Source organism: Gavialis gangeticus, unplaced genomic scaffold (assembly GCF_001723915.1).
Source record: "Gavialis gangeticus isolate Ggan-Ray unplaced genomic scaffold, GavGan_comp1, whole genome shotgun sequence".
NCBI classification, from domain to species: domain Eukaryota; kingdom Metazoa; phylum Chordata; order Crocodylia; family Gavialidae; genus Gavialis; species Gavialis gangeticus.
In genome coordinates, this window is record NW_017729027.1 from 27334245 (window position 1) to 27339798 (window position 5554).

At 39.2% G+C, this 5554-nt stretch overlaps 1 long non-coding RNA gene across 1 annotated transcript in view; it reads right to left on the reverse strand.

The window, feature by feature from the left end:
* The window catches only part of LOC109299971, a 15455-nt gene extending 13091 nt beyond the window's left edge, over positions 1-2364 (reverse strand). Inside the window, exon 1 of the long non-coding RNA XR_002098079.1 lies at positions 2226-2364. This is a non-coding gene — a long non-coding RNA (uncharacterized LOC109299971). The remainder of the gene's footprint in view (positions 1-2225) is intronic.
* Positions 2365-5554: the final 3190 nt, after the last annotated feature.

A 5554-nucleotide genomic window follows, 5' to 3' on the forward strand; every position in this document is an offset into this window, starting at 1 on the left:
TGCATCCCCACACTGCTGGCCCATGTTCATCTTGGCATCAATGATGACTCCAAGATCCTTTTCTGCCTCCGCACTGACGAGAAGGGAGTTCCCCAGCCTATAGGTATGGTGCTGGTTCTTCCTCCCCAGGTGCAGCACCTTGCACTTGTCAGTGTTGAATATTTAATATTCATCTATCACTTAAGCAGCTGCATTCCTACATTTCTGAGGTAAAGAATATGTTTTGTGCAAGTCCATTTCCCATGATGAATTGACAATGGTTTTACCATATTTGATAAAATTATATCTATATATATATATATATAGAGAGAGAGAGAGGGATGATGCAATGTTTTTGCTTCTGTTATTGTTTTACTTTAAATTGGGCAGTTTTTATAGTTAATGAACATTTTTTCTTAAAGCAGTGATTGTCTAATTCCAGGGTGCTCAACCCCCATCCCATAGACCAGATCTGGCCCAAAGCACCATGTCATCTGGCCCACAGGATTCCCCACAGATGAGGGAAGTTTGGTGGCAAGGGAACTGTGAAACCACTCCCCCGCTGCCAAACTTCCAGACCCATGGGGAGCCCCCAACCCTGCATGCTGCATTTGTCAGGGGAAGTGCTGGACCCTAAGGCCCAAACCTGATGTAGAAGGCTGCAAGGGAGCTATGTCCGGACCTTGGAGCCTAATCCTGGCATGCAGGTATGGAACAGGGTAATGCTAGGGCCCAGTTCTGGTATGCAGGGCGGGAAGGCATACCAGGACCCAATTCCAGCAGGAGGGGCAGGGAGGGGCCAATGCCAGGGCCCATCCTGGCATGTGGGGTCCAGGTTCCAAGAGAGGCTCCTGGCCTCTCTTCCAGTCCACAGGCCTGAAATGTTGGGTACCACTGGTCTAACTGGATGCATAAAAGGTGAAATTTTATTACCCTTTGTTAACTAGTAGGGGATTTTGCTCCTTTTTCTGCATTGTGGACATTCAACATACATGCATAGGAAGAGCATGCTTAGTTAGCTGTACACTGGCCTGGGGCATACACTGGAGTGGAGAACCTTCCCATATTTGACCACTAATAATTGAGGGATTATGTCACTTGACCAGGAGGTAGGAGATCTGGGTTCTAAGCCCCTCCACCCTTGGCCAGGACTCATAAATTTCATGTTAGATGGTCATTGGTTAAAAAGCAGAAATAAGCTTTGCAGCAAAAACCAAAACTTAGCACTCCCACTCTAGAGGTAATGACCTAACCACTAGGTTACAAAATTGTGTTGTCTCTTCCTTGCTTTTCTTCTGGCTCCATGACACTTGAATTGTTTGCTACATAGTGGTTCAGCTCCAACAGAAGGGGCAGAGGGAATTTTAATTTAGCTTGATCTATGACTTTGTAGCAAGGGCACTCTTTGGGAATGAACAATTTTATAAGGGGCTATCACCATTACTGTTTCTATTACCAGTGCAACGGTTCTTCGTAATGTGGGCGTAAGACATGCTTAGCTGGTCAGGTCCTTCTGAGAACTTGCATGCTTCCCCACACCAACCTGAACCAAAGCAGGGCTTAGGCAGGACCTGTATGCCTTGGTTATGAAACTGGATCACTTCTGGGGAGGCTCAGTGCTCAGGTATAAGAATTAGGAAATTGTGCAGCCCAAATGATATTACTTGAACTTGAGCATTTACAGAGTGTTTTGGCTTGGATAGCTGAGCCAAATGGATTGTTCTTTAGACACACAAATTCAGTTTACACTGTATCTAGCCTGCTGGGTTTATGCAGGATATGAACTAATGTGTGTAATATACCTCCATAATAAATATATCCAAATAATATAATCAAAAATAGTTCAAAAGCCCTCTCTACATGTGCAGGTAATGGCGTGATGGGATCTAATGCACAATCCACACAATTGTGCCTCCTGCCATGTCACACATGCATGGCAGAAAACATGATTGCAAGATAACACGTTAGATCTCATTGCACCTTACTGCTGATGCAAAGGAAGCCTGTGAGCCAGATCTGGAGCTCCTCCTGCATCAGCAAGAAGTAAGCTTCTGTGGCTGGAAGTCCCCTCAGTTGAGAGGCTCCCAGCTGTGGGGGCACCCCCATGCACCTCTGGGGCTGGAGGATCATGGTAGGTGTGATCCCTAGGCCCAGGGATTTCACACTGAGTATGGTGCATCTGTGCATCTGGGAGGCATCAACTAACAGGGCTCCCAGCTACAGTGGAGACCCTGCTGCATGTGCACATTTAAAGCTTGGCAGCAACTAGCTGTAAAGTTAGTATATATTTTCAGGGTCTAACTTTATAGCTGGTTGGAGCTTTTTATGGAATGATAGCACTTTGCATGTGTACCTGGTCATAAGGTAATTGTGCAATTAACCAGATATTTGTGCAATACCTGTAAAGTATAGAGGGGGCCTAAGTTACCCAGAAGAGTGCTCATACCAGGGGTTTGTGGCAGTTTATCCAAACTGCTTAAAATTCACATTTAAAGTTAAACCAATTCAACACTCATTGAAAAACAAATAGGTCATCTAAGCTATACTGGAATATACCATTCTTAACTTGCTGAGTTAAATGCATAGAGATTTTAAGTTAATGGCTTAAAAATAAACAATTTATGTTAAACTTTTGCAGTTTTCTCATGAAGACAAAGTCTGTCTGACAGGCAAGAAATGCAAAAAAAAAAACGGTAGTTTAGAAATGTTCCCAAGAGGCTGCTTTATTTCAGTATACTAAGGATCACAGTGCAGATACTTCATACATGCCAATTTGTGTCATTATTAAAGATATTTAGATGGACTTCAAAAAGCCTTCTCAGCAGTGCTTCACTAAAATTATTCTGTGTATACTTCAACACATTTTGTTATTTGTCAGATCTGGAAAGTAAAGATGCGGGTTACTTTGAACCCAGGTCTTTTCATGGAGCATTTGTGATTCAAAAGCTAATACTGCATTGTAGTATGTATGTATTTATTTAATTGTATCCACTTCAGCAAAGCTCTGACACTTCATCATATTTTATGCCCTGTCATCTTTTATCAGCCAAAAAGAAAAATTCCGGAGCTTTATGTTCATTGCTGAAAACATGCAAACCTTGTACTAAGAGATTTAAAGCTTAAATGGTATATTTGAAACAAAGAGGATTTACACTTTCATCTTTTATATTTGTACCAAGGAGTGTTTGTTCTTTTCAGTTAGGCTCTAACAACATTTTTCAGAACCTGAAAATTGTCCTCTTTTGCTAAAAAAGCACTAAAAATACAGTTAAAAATATATAGCAGAAGCAGCACTGAGGCAGTACTAAGTTACTTTGTGTCAGAGTCTTTAGTATCTGTCTAACCATAGTTTTACTGTACTTATCCTTTCAAGATTTTTGTGGGTCTGCACAGCAATGTGACTTTTGCATCATCTTTGTAGTTGCTACGGAAAGTTTTGCTATTAAGCAGCAGGACATAAAATTTGCTAGACTGACAAACTTGTCTTAAGCAGCTATAATTTATTTGCTGTCTGAAGAAAACAGCTACTTTATTTTCTAATTGTTAAAACACGCTGTTGTATGCTATCTCACTTAAAGTGAAATCACCTCATATTAACAGCTGACATGTTGAACATACTTCTGTTAAATGGAAGAGTAATTGTTTAGAAGTGTGGACTTTAAAGTATGGCCTTTAAAATTGTTTGGAAGTGTGGACATGGAATTAATAGTTACAATTATATAGTAGCAAATTTGAAGTGTTAATTGGTATTTTATATTCACCATTTCTGCCTGGAGACATGCATTTTGGCCAGTTGCAGTTATTGGATGTCCATGAATATTTCAAAGTGTGTTTTCTTACTGCTTGTGAAAAGTTGAGCTGAAATTTGATTTCACACTAAAATAAAATGCATATATATGTACTAATTGTCTGAGTTTTTAACAGACTGAGAACCCTGCATAAACAGGAGAAACTAGCTTTTTAGGAAGTATTGTTGGAAAGATCATCTTTATATACATTTTCAGGGAGAGGAAAGTAGTGTCCACATAGGCTGCTTGGAGATGTAAAAAAAACCACAAGCCGATAAATTCCACCCCCCCCCCCAAATGTTTCTTTAATTTAAACTTGGCAGATTCCTGTGCTAAGCCCTGCACATGTTCGGAAGAGGCAGTGCCTTAGTTGAAGCCTGCTCACCCAACATCTGTAAAGATCAGGCACCATGTAACCAGAGTTATATATTTCTTGTCTATCGTACTCAAAAAAACACCCTTTTGGATTACCTCTATGAATTCGTAAACATGCAGTTTTGACCAAAAAATGGTTTTAGTCATTTCACTTAAGGGGGGGGGGGGGGGGGGGGAGGGACAGCCTATTTATCTTCCTTCCAACCCATTTTAACAGAACTGCTGAACATTTTCAAATAAAATGTATCACTTTAATACAACTGCTTATGGCATACATTTCATTGAATGCTTAGGAAAATCAAAAGGAAGAAGCTGAGGAATAAAAGTGTCTGAGGAATAAAAGAATGGCACCACACTTGAAAAGAAATTGGAGCTTCCTGTACTATTTCAGAAAAATATGAAGATTACTATTGGTTCTCTAGAACTATAAAAATGATTGGACAATATTTTAAAATGCACAATACATTTACAATATATAAATACAAACTAGTCTTTTTAATGTGCTATGATTATTTTCAAATACAATCATGTATTACATCTTACATGAAGCTATTTTTTGGTTTTTTTAGATTTTTTTCCCCAGATAGCCAGGCAGATGATGTTTGCAAGCAGAGACTTTCAGTCAGTCAGACGCTTTTGGAAATGTTTTCAACAGTTATGAGAAAGGTATTCTCAATGTTTGATAAATCAGATGAGGCTGAGTGGCATGTAATTGCTTCTTTGCCAAATGAAGCAGTTTAGCTGTAATAACAGCCTCCAGGCTTTTTGTGTGCGTGTGTGTGTGTGTGTGTGATCTCCTTGTTCTTCTAAATTAAGAATGGAATTCATACACACACATCTAGCTTGGTCATAGAACCAAGAAAACAGAATAACTTAAAATAGTTTGACTGGTGGCAAATTATATATAATATTAAACAGGAAAATAGCTCTACAGCACATTATTAGTCTAGGTTTTTTTTCTGGGTTTAAATTTCTAAGCCTGTAGAATGGTGTAACACAGCTCAATATTTGTTCAGAAAATGTAGATCATATACTAATATTTTCTTTATTAGTTGTGATATCAAATACAAAATGCTGTTTCAAATTAGGTTTGAAGAGAATTTACTTTTAGCTGTAGATTGTAATAAGTATCTAATTCATTCAATAAATGAAAATGGAAAACAAATTCAATTCTTCCATTCTCTCTAACAACTGACAGCATTATTATTATCCCTATCATCCAGGCTTGCACTTTGAGGGTCCCTGACTCCTTTCTCACCTTCCCAACACATAGTCAGGCTTTGACAAATCCTTCACGTCAACTTATCCAAAGTCTTGCTGTTCATTTCATTATGATCTTTCTCATAGATTTCATAGATTTCTAGGGTCAGAAGGGATCATTGAGTCTGACCCCCTGCTCTAGGCACAAAAGA